Source organism: Rhynchophorus ferrugineus, unplaced genomic scaffold (genome assembly GCF_030347505.1).
Source record: "Rhynchophorus ferrugineus isolate W39M unplaced genomic scaffold, kcgeb_rfMv2 rfM9, whole genome shotgun sequence".
Taxonomy (NCBI): Eukaryota; Metazoa; Arthropoda; class Insecta; order Coleoptera; family Curculionidae; genus Rhynchophorus; species Rhynchophorus ferrugineus.
Genome location: NW_027472588.1, coordinates 34,859,131 through 34,873,478, shown reverse-complemented (window position 1 = coordinate 34,873,478; position 14,348 = coordinate 34,859,131).

The following is a 14,348-nucleotide window of genomic DNA, read 5'->3' as shown; positions in this document are numbered from 1 at the left end:
TTTCCTTTCGTTAATTTTTATTTTCCAAGTTCGGGTCCAATTATTTATATTGTCATGTGCCTGTTTTAATTTTCATGTGGTTTCTTCGCAATTGTCTCCGACAGCAAAAATCCTAGAGTCATCAGCAAATGTAGCCATCGTGCTATTTTCTATTTGTGGTATGTCACATATATTGAGTAGGTAAAGAATTGGCCACAATATAATTCCTTGTGGTACATCTACTTTAGTTTCTTTTATTTTAGAGTGGGCTACCTCTTGTTTGACTGTAAATATTCTGGCTGTATTTTATGATTTCATTAGTTCAGTTCAGTTCATTAGTGTTGCTTAGGTAACATTTTCTATAGCAACATGTAACAAAATAATATTGTGAAGTACAAAAAAAAGTGCAGGAGGATAAGGAAAATAAGTTGATAGTTAGGGCATGTTTCTTGGATATAAAAACATTTTTGTAATCTACTTATTTTCTCTCTTGTCTGTATTCCGATAAGTATCACGTTACTTAACGCGAGTTGACGTAGAAACATATATGCAAACCGACGAATTTATATAAGGCAAAGAACGGCGAACAAAAGACGAAATTAACGCACTTCTCCCCCCGCCCCGCGACCCAAAACCGAGAAAAAGGAGAACGATAATATTCTCCCATGGTCGTGTATCTGCCGAACGCATCTTTTAAGTTTTTATGGTGACTGGTTTTGAATAATGGGCGGACCGTTAGTTTTTTCGGGTCGCGTTTCGTCGGGCATCATCTTTCAACCGTTTAATACCAGTTTTGAGTACTACAGTAAAAACACATTAGTACCTCATTGTACCGGTCGGGTGTTGGTCGAGCGAACGTATACGCCCGCGAGCATCTTTGCGAATTCTTGCGCCTCTGATAGATGAAACGTCATCGTTGATTGAATGACCGGCCGCCATGGGATTCTGATATCTTCATTGTGGAGTTTTTTTTTTGGTGTTGGTCTTTCACGAAACACCACTGGGTGAACTATTTTATTCGGTAAATCTATCGACGGTAGACGTGTTCATATTGGTTGACTTTGATGGATGGTAGTTTAAACAGTACGGTTGATGTTGCTTCAAACGTTTCTTCTCGTTGATGGATGGAGTAACGAATATCGAATGAAATAAAAATAATATTATCGTTTATTTGTTATAAAGTAATTAATTAAGTACGCATTTCTTGAGTCATCGGAAAACCACTAAGTTTGTTAAAAATTATGTATGCTTTGTTAGATCTTGATTAAGGAGCAGTTATATCAACTCTTCAGTCTTTCTAGATTGAATATTGATAGAATTCGTATCAATATGTATTTAACATGGATTAATGCACTAACCAGATTGATACCCCTGATAGTTGATAAAAACTTCCAAATTTCATCAGGTTTCGTATACTTTTGATTGAATTGTATTTTTCACTACAAGATATGATAACTAATACACAATGGAAAATGAAAATGTGTACATATATTCAATAATTCGAAGTAATAAATAGAAAACTATTATTTTATACAGAGGAAGTTAGATTGTTTAGTGGTTGCAATAATTGGTATTTTACATATTCGGTATTTATTGCTGATCAAAATATATACAAGCACCTAATATTAAATAAACTCTATTGCTTATTCGAAATGTATATGTATGTATATCATGTAATTTTCATTGCTTTGGCGCATAGATCTAAGTAAATTTAAGCAATGACTTTATTATATTTATCGGATAAGAGACATCAGTCGATTCTGACCTATAGCATACATTTCAAAAAACTCCAAGAAAATGTCCAACGAAGTTAAAATGTCCAACGAAGTTACACAAAATCCTTAAATCGTTTATAAAAAGATACCATCGTGATATGTAATATTTATTCAAATAACTTCCCATGACAATTTTCCATCAGCAACTGAAACAACATGTTTATTATTGAAAATCCTATATGTAAAATTTTAATTGTTGTATTAAGATTGTGTTCTTAATTCATGAAATAATTACGGATGTAATTAACGTATTATTAAAAAGTCCTAAGCTGTTGAAAGCCCATGCCAAAATGATTAACTCTTTTAAAAAAATAGTAAATTACATAATATACATAAAGTAATCATATTAATTAAAATAATTTGATATATTGTTTATATTAACAGCAGTAGTGTGTCATTGTTAACTTTGGTGAATCATATCTATTGTTACAACTCTACTAATTACTTGTACTAAAATGAATAGTAATGGAACTGATTACACTGAATAATTAATTGAAATATCAATTTCGTTCGTTAACACACACAAGTGTAATCACTTATGCGTCATATTATTATCTTTATATAAATAAATTGTATTAAATATTAATAAAAAATTGTATGTGTCGAATATTTTCATACGTAACAGACAAAAATAGCTGTTCAGCTGTTGTTGAAATTGTTATATGTTTTCATATAGTACCAGAGTTAGGTAGTTTTTTACAAACGTGCGTACTCGGAGTGAATGAAAGCTACAGTTGGGGTTACATTACAGTTTGCCCGTCAGTCAACGAGTGTCCCTTTTTGTTGGTTGAATGAAAACGAAATTGTTTAATTGTTTAATGCCATCTAAAATAATCATAGCTCATTATGCGATAGTCTGATTCATGATCTTGTGTTAATTTGATGACCATTCTCATGATTTAAAGGAACGAATGTTTCATGATCTTAAAAAATAGCAAATCAAGAGCACTACCACTTTCAGATTTTGCAGATTTATTAAAAGTTCTTCCAGAATTACATAATGTATGTTAAAAAGTGCCAAGAATTGGCCAATAAAACAGAAAATGTCTATTATTTATTCAAGTTTATTGTAATAGTAGAAAGTAACAATTAACATACTTATGAAAACATTTATTAAACGGATGCAACAATATGGATATTCTCTGCGACGGTTGCTTCATACTGATACCTTGATTTTAGAAAAAAAAATTAGCACGAGCCATATCAGATAAATATGGGGGTCTCTCGATGAAGTATCCGAAAGTAGTATTTACTTCCATGAATTCCATTGAATGACGGACCTCCATAGGATTGTGACATCTTCATTCTGGAGATTGTTTCGGAGGTCTTTCACGAGACATTACTGAGTGAAATATTTTATTCGGTAAATCTATCTACGGTAGACGTGTTCATATTGGTTGACTTTGATCGATGGTAGTTTAAACAGTAGGGTTGATGTTGCTTGAAAGGTTTCTTCTCGTTGATGGATGGAGTAATGAATGTTGAACGAACTGAAAACATTACTATCGTTTATTTGCTGTACCGTAATTAATTAAGTACGCATTTCTTGTGTCATGGGAAAACCACTAAGTTTGTTAAAAAATATGTATGCTTTGTTAGATCTTGATTAAGGAGCTGTTCTATCAACTCTTTCAGTTTTTACTAGATTGACTATTGATAGAATATGTATCAATATGTATTTAACATGGATTAATGCACTAACCAGAATGATATACCCGATAGTTGACAAAACCTTCTAAATTTCATCAGGTTTTCATTTCATTTCATTTTCACTGCAAGATATGATAACTAATAAACATGATTTTTAAAATTATTTTTACGTATCTATCATAGTCCTTCCAAACAATTACCATTACATTATTTTCCAGATTGTGATCTCTTACGTATATGACGCGAATCTAATTGGATATGTATGGTAATTCTAGTAGCTGAAGGGTCTCTTATTACAACAGCAAGGTGGAATCTAGTGTGCTACATAGAACGTGGTTTTTATAATTCTATACCCCATATTTCTCATCCATGTCCCCATATTTATATGATATGATTACATATCATATACTAGTTTTAATATTTCATTCTGGATATTTAAGTCCCTTTTATATAATTTAATTTTATACTTGTCTAATGAATCTTCTAATGTTTTCTTCCACGAAGCTAATATAGATTTTTATATTTTAACTTCAAGTTTCGAATGAAGCAAAAGGATTATAATGTTATATCATGGGGAAATCGAGCTTAAAATACATTATTAATCGAAAGTGATCTTAAGTTGCAATATCCAACTCTCCAAGATGAATGTATGATATATGAGACTGTAACAATGTAAGGCAAAAAGTATTTATCAATAGAAAATAAGAAAGTTGGGAAGATTTAAAGGCAAATTATTGTAAAATGATGAAACTATTCATTGGGACAATGCTGAAAAAAGATTAAGGTATCAGCATAAAATATGAAGACATAGTATAGCTTGACATATACTACTGTAATAAATTATAACCTCCTATATTGATACACCACCTTTATCCTGATTAAACTCTTAAAAAGAAAATACACATTAAATAGATTTGTAATTGTGGTAAAAGACATATCTTTGCCTGAAGCTGTGGAAAAAGTGTAATCAACAGTCAACAAGATCTAAAAATAAACTAAAGACTAGAAAATACAACTTAATAGCTTTAAACCTCTCCATGTCAATTTAGTGTTGCAACTAAAGGACAAAAACTCAAGCAGAATCAGCGAGATATCTTCATATTCATTTTAATGGTAGTTAAATTGAGATCATCACGTTAGACATAGAGCAAAGCAGATCAGACATAAAATCACGCAACTGTACTGGTTAGTCAGAATATGCCCTCAATTTGGACCTATGGGGTGTAAATATGGGGTTGCACTAAAACATGCAACATTGTAACAAATCAATTAATCACAAACCAGAACCAATCACTGCCAAAATAACGTTTTACATTTAATTGTCAAAGTTTATCGCCACGTAACCAACGAAAAGCTGTACAATGGCCTCAAAATCAAATGGATTTATGACATAACCAAATCTTTTGTCTTAAAACATTAAATAAGGCTGCAATGTTCGAATACAATTTTTATTATATTTTATAGAGCAATAATAATTGACTAGTAGTCAAAAATATTATTGTACTAATTTTATTATTATTATAATTATAATTTATCATGTACTAAAATAAAAATTAAAATGCAGAGTCAAAATTATATTCAATTTACTGATCTCTTAAACCGCTGATTTTAACTGAACCCCAAATTTGATTCATTCAGTTTTTTTTCGCGTGTATAATTTACCATACCGCACGCACCCCCCTCCCTCGAATCATTAAAAACCCATCGAGCTGTTTAAACAAAAACAACCGAACGATTTGATCGATATCGATCGGGAAGAAACCGAACAGACGAAAAAAGATCGGTGAAAATGAAAAGTGTAGCTAACAGGGTATTGCACTTAAGCGGCCGTTTTAACAGCGATTCAGCTCGATCCGGGTCCAATTTGGACGAATGGTGTACCGCTCAGGACCGGACTAGTTTCGAAAGCCTACCGACGAAAAAAAAACTGGAAGCGCCAACATGTGGTTGGAACGAATTTACATAAAAAACTACCACGAAGGATGCAAGGATGGAAGATTTAAAGTAGAACACGTCGACAAAGAAATAACATTTTCTTAACAAAAAGACTATGAACTGTACACTCTATGTACTATGAAAAATTATTAATTTACTTTAAATAATGTTTTATTTTATGGAAAGAAGATGCTTGTTGAACCTCAGGTCACAGTGCAGGCGGAGAAGCACTAGTTGTATAATGTAACATCTCTCTACTAAAGAAAAGACCATATGGATGGTAGTCGTTCTCCCATCTGGACATCTCAAAGTTATTGTAAAATTGTTTTTGAGTACCGATTGTACTTTCGTCCGCCAGTTAGCCTTTGAAATGGCAGTGCTTTTACTCAAATTTCCATGGTACGCCTCTATGGAATGGTTTTCCAAATTTGATGGCTCCAGATTCCAATAGTATACAGCCAAGAAACTGAGCTAATACAATCCATTTTTGGTCGCCGTTCACTCTGAACCTTCTGTCCAAAATCCAGTAAACCATGTTAATTAACAGCAACTGTGAATGTGAAATGTAAACTGTAACGCACGTGCCAGGAATCCACGGACTATGGGTGTTTCTCAAAGCTTAAATGTTTCTTACTTGAAGTAGTTTACGACCAGGGGTCGTTTATCATCTCCAATCCACCTTTTGTGGCTCAGCTGCGATAGTCTTGCCCGCCTTACCCCACTTAACTTCATCAAGAAACGCCTCGAGTAACTGTGGAACGATTTCCAATACAGCGTCAACTTGTCTTCTTTTCTTGATAATTAATTTGATTCCGATTGATTGAATGAGATAATTTGATTTCGATTGATTCAAAGAGCTTCTGACACTGTTCTATATCGTTATCTATATCGGATAAATTATGAGTAATAGCAACTTATTTTAAAACAATGACTCCATTTTACTTTAAATATATGTTTTATTTTCTCGGTTAGATTAAAACGCTATTAACACAAGCAAACTTTTTCCCTAATAAAAGTAATATTCTTTACTTCTGAACTAAGAACTGAAAAATAAAAATTGATAACTATGTGTGAGCTAACATAATAGTGACTCGACCATTCTATGTACTCAAAACCACTTGAGAGTAGCTGTACCATTCTCATGTAATATTTAATTAAGGAAATGTACAGTGTCAGGTCTTTTTTGTTTCAGATTTCTTGTATATAAGGAAATAATATTTTCTTTAAATAGTTTAACAAAATTATGCTAGTAATTTAATGCATCATCATTAACATTTTATATCAATTTGTCAATCCATCATTTGTATACTCACAGCTACATTTTGTACATTTAAGAATAAAGTATATATTCAACATAATTACAATTGGTTATATAGATTGTATGTATATTTTATAATAGATTAAGATATGAAAAACAAATGAATTCAAAATTGAAAAAAAATGTGTTAACCATAGTAACATACAGCAAGCTCTAAATAACAATGTTTTTGCATATAGGCATAATGTTTTTTAATATCAATAAATGTTCAAGCCTATATAGATATAGACTATATAGATTACAAAAACTCAGCGTTAGTTCGTATCATTATATTTTCAGACGGTAGAACTAAACAATTTTGATATTTGATATTTTAACAGAACATTATCAACAGCTCGTAATTACTTTTAATTTTAATTTGAAGCCACAACAAGATACATACACACTATACACAATAGATATATACAGATTCTCTAATAATGGCTTAAAAACAGGACTTAGGATTAAAGGAATGTTGTTCATCACTATGCGCATGACTTGAGTGTACCGCCATGATCATCAATCTGGAGAAGTGGTTAAAAAGTAGTATAAACACAACTATTGGGCTATTTCTCCTCTCGTACCTTTCGTTTGGCAAAAGAACAAAATCAGGTTGTTACCATTACTGTTTGAACTAATTGGATGCAAACTCGCGGAAGAAAAAAGATAACGTACCTGTTAAGACAGACAAAAATACCAATTAGTTCAAAACTAAGCTTACTCGATAGGTTAACCTCCCTCTGAATTGTGGCCTCAAAATAATATTTCGTAGAAGGCAACTTTTCTCAAAGACGAAAACAGAAATTCAGGAAAACCGCTATAGCGATAGGATACATCAATTGAAGGATAGTTAAGAGAAATTATACCAAGAATGTGTCACTGGATATACAGTTATTAAATAGCGAGATGAGGACATGGTTTCAAAACATATATTTCACTGCAATAACATGACATTTGATTATGTCATCAACGTTAGTTAGCGTATAGTCTATTCAAAGTTTGTTTATTTATGCGTAATCGAAATTTGTGACATCAAAACGTCGCAATGTTGTCGCATCAACCCTGAGTTTTAGTTCAGTTTGTCTTTGACATACATCAAAATTGTAATATAAATAAAATAATTGAACAAAAATATTATCAACTATAATTTATTTTAATATTATAGTACATCTAAAAACTACAGTTCATTATACAGCCACAATAGTTTATAGGTTAGAATTATAACCTCTTATCACTATTGCTTTCAAGAAATTTGCATACGTCTAAAAACTAGACCACTTTGACAGGCTCATTCGTTTAAGTGTTCGAACTAATCAGACAGAATTGTGTGAACTTTAAATAGACTATAGATATATTTAGACCGTGTTACATTATGATTATCCTCATATTTCAACAATAATAGATGCCGTTATTGGCGGATATGTTAATGGATAGCAATTACTGGCAGAACGACAAAAAGTACGTCACTGCTGTATCAATTTATTTTGACTGCCATCCCCGCCGTTTTGATTTCATTAAGGGTGTCATCGCAATATCGGCCACCGCCACAATAAACGGAACATATGGAACACGTCGAGTACACGTAGGGCGCTGCAACACGGACCGCCACCGTAAAACTAAATTAAATTTTCGTATTTCCTCCCTCTAAACAATCGGGCGCATTTCGTTTTTTACGATGGCCCTGATTAAAGCCGCCATAATTCTTCTTCGCTTTTTTTTTTCATGCCTTTTGTTTCGTTTTTATTGCGCATCCCGTTACGGAAAGGAAGGCTCCGTGCTGATGCTGCTAAAGATGATTGTTTGATTTAAATTTTATTCGGAATCAATGATTAGGTGCTATTTAAGAATGATTGATATCAGAAAAACATTGACGTTGATAGCGATGTAACAATGCACGATAAATATCGATCGAAAAACATCGATATGTATAAAAATATCGTTGTTTTCGGTAAAAAACATAGAGTAATTTCTCTGTGGTGACAAATCATTCAACATTCCAAGTATTTTTTGGGCACACTCTGTAGAAATCAGTTACTGCAGCTAATTCCATATGCATATTCTTCGGTCAGACAGAAATCAAGCAATTCATATCTCATTCATTCCACAAACAACAACTCAGCTCAAGTTCTTCTGAAAACGCGCTTGTTCGCGAGCAGGTCGACATGTTGGGAGCTTAGTCACCGCTAACCTTCCCCCCTTTTCCAGACTGAAACGACCTCATCCGTCGCTGCAGTCATAACTTTTGTCCCCATACGACAGTATCGAGTCGTGCTCAAGTTCGCGAATCAATAGAATCGCCGGGTCCTCGTGTCCAATAACGGCTGCCCGATCAGCGGGTGCCATATCCCCAAAATTAATGCAGTAGCAGAAGCGATCCACAGGGGTCAACTGTAAGGTGGTTACGGTTTAGTGTATTGGTAAGCCCAGAGGCAGTCCCACATAACCCGGTCCAACTTGTCACCCCAGGGCAAATCTCCGCAACCAGGTATGCGTCATGCATCCCACCGTCTGGTTTCAGACAAACAAAAAAAATAGATATAAGTACAAGTAAACTAACATATAGCAATTAATAGAGCTCTAAACGTAGACTGTATCAAGCATATCTAATGTAAGATGCAATAAAAAAACTTTTGTATTGGCTAACAGACTTTACTACATTCTATAATATAATCAACAACTTTTAAATAAATCACAAAGTATTCTCAAGTATCGCTCCCAAAAAAAACTAATATCTGACATTAATTATTTGATGCTCCTAATGGAACAGCCGAATGCATCTTGGAAATGTATATTTTCGAAAAGAGGATACAAAAAGTAGCGACAGCAAGGATATTAACATTTTATGTTTGTAGCAATCATTTCTTTATTTATGTTATATATTGAATTCTCTCCGATTATCTGTTTTGGTTGACTATTGTACAGTTATATACATTAAGAATCAAACTATAGCATTAAATAAGGCTGTAAATAAAGATTGTACCAAGCATATCTAATGTAAGATGCAATAAAAAACTGTTGTATGGTTGGCACACTTTTTTCACAAACTCACAAAATAAATCGCAAATTATTCTCAAGTATCACTCAAGTATAAAAAAAATTGACAAAAAACTCGGCTCAGCCAGCTAGATTTAACCCTTAAAACAGAACGGAAACAACAGTGCCGTTTTTCTTGCACCCTCAATCGATCCAGCTTTCCGGCAAGCAAACGATCCCTTCATTTTACGACCGCTAATTAGAACGCACCACCCCTTCCCGTTTCCTCGCTTCCTCATCCGCCACCCTCTCCATCCCCCCGCCGCCATCCAGTTTTCAACAACCTGCTCGCGTCGGCCGATAAAAATCGTCGAACCCATTCGCGATATAAAATCCTCTCCCCTTCCTTCCCACCCACCCACACCACTCCCAACAATGTCAAACGGGGACCAACAAGGACCATTCAGTCATTCGGTGAGTCAGTCAGTCAGTCAGCCCTTTCGCCATTTACCTTTAAATTATTAATTAATAATAAATGTTTCGGTACTTGAGGCCACCGTTCATACCGCTCGCTAATTAGGGTGTAGGGTGTATAGTGGCCGAGCCCGCCACTGTAGCTCTATTAATTAGGAAATTCGAGGTGGCGAGGTTTTTTTTGTTTGTTTATTTTGTTCGCTTCCAGAAAGCGGGAATGGAGAGAGAACAGCGAGTTTTATTGGAAGAAGCTCATTATTGCAATTAAAAGAATAGCATACAATATAACGGAATAGCCGTAAAATAGGTAAAATAAACGGAGATTTCTATCAGCATCTGAATAATAAAAAATAATGAATGCTGCAATTGACTTATAGATTTAATTATAACGTGTGAAATAAAAGTCATTTATAAGTTGATAATAACGTTATTTTTTATATTCATTCATAAAAAAACTGAAGAATTATTAGTTACTTGCACAATATCTATCATTGTATGTTGTCGCGTCGCTATTGCTGTGACGGAGTGATTCTAGAACCCGCGATAAGCCATCTCTAAATTTGAAATATAAAATTCAAAGATGATTGCTGAATTTTGTTAATGATGATTGCTAATCAATGAAGTAGTTCTTTGGACACCGAGATTTGCTCAGGTTAGAAATTTTAGTTTAATCACTCTACCCTTTTTTGGTTTGGGTGGTACTCGTACGCATCTTACAGGTACCCACGTCGAAAAGTACACCCACATGAAGCACGTCGTGCCAGTGAGCACTAGTTTTGCTGAATGGGTTTGCTTGTATCTAATATGATACTATTTATATAAACTTTTCCATAATTTGTAGACTATTTTGTCATAATTATTAATATTATGGGGCTCTTGGCAAAACGCTAATAAAGAGTGTAAAGACAACAAAAGTAACAATATAATAATAATGGTAAAGTGTAGAAAATCATATTGTAGAGTATGAAATATTTATGTGCATAAATGTTTGTGTAGTTATTAATACAATTTATGAGGAATGAATTAATACTAACTGTTTTGCAGATATGGCAAATGCATTTTAAGAAAAGTAGAAATTAAATCTAATTTTACAAAAAAATTTACACATGCAGTAACAGAAGAAACTTGGGAGAAATTCAGAGATATTAAAATTACTTAACAAGGAAACAAGAACTAAACTTAAAAAGGTAAATATTATCTCTAATGAAAGTAAAATACATTACTGGGATATACAATTTTTAGTTAGGTAGATTAAGCCTTCGATGGATACCACGACATAAAATAACGTGCCTAGAACTAGTGATGTGAAAACAAGTTCAGTGTAAATATAATAAAACAACTCCAATCTACAAACTATTGTGGCTGTTTTAATTGACTGTAGTTTAAGTTTTTCGGAAACTACAATGTTACAATAAATTATATTTAATAATATTATAATTGTTTCATTGTTTCATATTTTGGGCCTGAATCATGTTAAGGTTGCTCGAATAATTATGCTTAAAAAACCTGACAAACCGGTAGAAGATACAACTTTATCTTACAGGCCTATTTCGCTGCGATATCAAAATTCATTGCGAAAATGCTGTTAAAAAGTATTAAACCATTTATATTCGAATTCACTACTCGACAATCGACCAAATGCACAGAGTAATAGATTTTGAACGGGTATGGCATTTGGGATTAATTTACAAATTGAGCAAATAGCTACCGCGGAATTATTCGTCCGCTTGAATCATATATTTTCGAAAGAAAATTTAGAGTCTTGCATATAGGGACATTCTGAACACTTAAACCTATTTGGGCTGGGGTTCCAGAGGATAGTGTCTTAGGACCCCACCTACATCTGCTCTATAATGTTGACATCCCAATAACAAAAGAAACAGTACTTGGAAAATTTTCCGGCGACATATTTATTAATACGAAAGATGTATCTCTGTCTACGGCTGTAAAAAAAGTAAAAGTAGAGGTGAACAAGATCGACAAATGGACTAGGGACTCGAAAATACCACGTTAATTTTGCGTTGCGGCGAAATGACAAAAAACTAATTATATCACTTCGCGGATGTCAGATTCCTCAAGAAGAATCAGCTAAATACCTCGAAATATATGTCGATGGTAGGTTAAATTGAAAACATCATGTTGGACAAAAAACAGAGCCGATTCAACGTCAAGAAACTGAACTGATTAGTCGGAAGATACTCTCAACTTGACTTAAAATCAAATAAATTAGTCTATCAGTCAATCAAAAAGCCCATTTAGACCTATGAAGTGCAAATATGGGGTACACTAAAACATCAAACCAACTAGTAATACCATATCACATCGTATCGTATCGTAATCGTATCGCTCTGTAACCTATGAAGACCTGCACGATGCCCTCGAAATCAAATAGGTAAACAAAGTGATCCAAGACTTCACCCTAAAACACGAAATAAGGTTGCTAAATCACGTCAACATGGAAGCAATGTAGCTATTGGACAACACGCACACGAAGCGGACCAAACCACACGAATATCTTTAGTGTATAAGTGTATTCTTGACTTTAGCTTTAGTAGATTAGTTTTACTATAATTTGAGAAATACATACTGATATATTAATCCCGTACTCGCCTTGCAAATGTATTAATGCAAGTGTAACAGAATAGTAGTAATAAATTAATTATAAATTAAGATTGTAAATACATTAGTATTTTGTTGTGTCAGAGATAAAATAGACTATACATATATATAAATACTATACATAATGTGTTTTACAAAATCGCGATATTATAAAAAAAAACTCAATAATGTTTTGATAGTCTCTATAGAGCAACGAATGGTCTTTGTAAGAATGTGACTATTTCCCGTAGCCTATGGTAGAATGAAATAGTTACACGTTAAACGGCCGTACCCTGACGCTGATGAAATATTTTGAAGCCAACAGGGCGAGGCATTAGATTCCATTAAATTAATCATCACCTGGTGACCGACCGATGAACGTTTATTAGCCGAGTTTAAAGTCGGCCAGAAGCCACGACGTCCGGTTTCCGGGACCCGATCAAAAGCGTCCATCCTACCCGTAATTAAATACACTATACGGAGCATTAAATTATCCGCCGTCCGAGGATGGGGGCGCTGCTCTGTCCGACAATGTCCAGCATCGTACACAATCACCGCGTACGTCACATATGCACAAAGCATTTCTCACTTAATGAAAGCCCATTTGGGTAAAACGTTTTGGAGTGGTTGATCGCCATTTTCCCACACTACCGCCCCCCGCCACCGACCCTGCTCCCGCCCGCCCGCAGCCAGCTTATTCTCCCGCTTTTCACTGTGCCGTTGTGTAGCTTTGTTCAGAGGCGTCGGTTAGATTTTCCGTCACTTCATTATTGAACGGATTGTTAATCATCAAGTTGTAAGTTTCCACTTGAACGGTATTAAATATCATAATTGTTTCAACAATATACCGCCTTTGTCAAAGATCCAATTCTACTTGTAGCTGCATCAAATTGTAATATTAATTAACAGCAGATAAGTTAACCTGCCACAATATTATATATACGAGGGTCACTATTTATATTTCGGGAATAGACAAACAAAAATAAATGGTTAAGCTGCGAATATATTTTTATTGTTTTTCAAAGTATTCGCCACGATGATCGATCTACTTTTTCATACGCTTAAACCGATATTCAAAACATTTATTCTATTACGAATGAGGTATCTTGAAAACATGATTTTTGAACGCTTCAACAGCTTCTTCGGGCGATAAAAAACGTAGACCATGCAGTTTATTCTTCAGAGATGGGAACAAAAAGAAGTCATTGGGTGCCAAATCGGGGCTGTACGGCTGATGACCCATCAGTTCGATGTTTTAAGTACTCAAATAGTCTCTTCTTTAAGCCGATGTGTGAGAGCTCGCATTGTCATGATGAAGAACAATCCGGCGACACTTGTTTGTTTTCTTTATTTTACCGAAGACTTCTAGCAAACAAATGGCTGTGTACTAATCAGAATTTATTGTTCTACGATCCTCTAGAGGCACTGTTGTAAAATAAACAGTTTTCCCGAAGAAACAGGCCACCATTTTCTGTGAAGTGCTTCTTGTACGAACAACTTCTGTTGGATTTCACTATGAATAGAAATTGACCCGAAAAATAGGAGAGATTGTCCGATATCCGAAAGGCTGCGGACGAATGTTAACAGTAGCATATTTATCGAAAAATAGACAATAGACAAGCGCCCATTATGGAATGATGATGATAATAATAATAAACTACAATCTT